We start from the raw sequence: 802 nt of genomic DNA, 5'->3' as shown, positions 1-802 counted from the left end.
GGCTGAGACATTGACTGGAAGAAGAACAACACTTCTGTTTGGTTGCTTTTCAGTCCTTTTTGCAAGACCTTCAGTACAGGAGGAAATCAGGCATCTGATTCTAGCAGGTGTCTTTGGAGACATCAGTATCTGTCTCTCAGCAGACTCCAAATGAAGACAGGAGCCTCTGTGCAGGTCCTTGGCAACTTTAGAGCCCTATGAAAATGTTAGTTGGGGGAGCTGTAACAGGCGAAAATACTAATGTAAATGTACATTTTACAGGCTTGTGGCTCCACTTGTAACAGCTGCAGACCACTTTGGGGGTATTCAGCCATTTCTGGAGCGTCCACATGCTGTTAGAAATGTAGCTATCGTTCAGGTGCTTGGTTAGCCCTGTTCTCAGAAGCTCAGCGTATCAGCAGCAAGGAAACCACAGTGACATTGATTTCCAAATACAAGAACCCTGGGTTCATACTCAGAGATGGCTTCATTTTAGCAAAGTGGGGAACTTTGAGAAGTCCTGCCATTTCCCACATCATTATTTCTGTTGTATGACTGCCTTGAACCATGCGCTGTAAACAAGCTTTCTCCTTTGTTGGACAGGGTTCCTATTCGATGTCCTCTCGTCTCACTCCTATTCCAAAGACAAGATTTTGTGTTTGTGTATGTGTACTTTTAATTAGTTTGCCAAAATTTTTAGATTTTAATTTCAAAATGAAAATACAATCACAGGAACACTGGAATATGGAATGGGCAGAGATATTCAAGGTCACTGAAGTTGTGACTGCAGGTGTTGCATTGCTTGATCCCTCATAAATACATC

The sequence above is a fragment of the Apteryx mantelli genome, unplaced genomic scaffold (assembly GCF_036417845.1).
Source record: "Apteryx mantelli isolate bAptMan1 unplaced genomic scaffold, bAptMan1.hap1 HAP1_SCAFFOLD_40, whole genome shotgun sequence".
Classification (NCBI taxonomy): Eukaryota; Metazoa; Chordata; class Aves; order Apterygiformes; family Apterygidae; genus Apteryx; species Apteryx mantelli.
Note: the sequence above shows the minus strand (reverse complement) of the source record.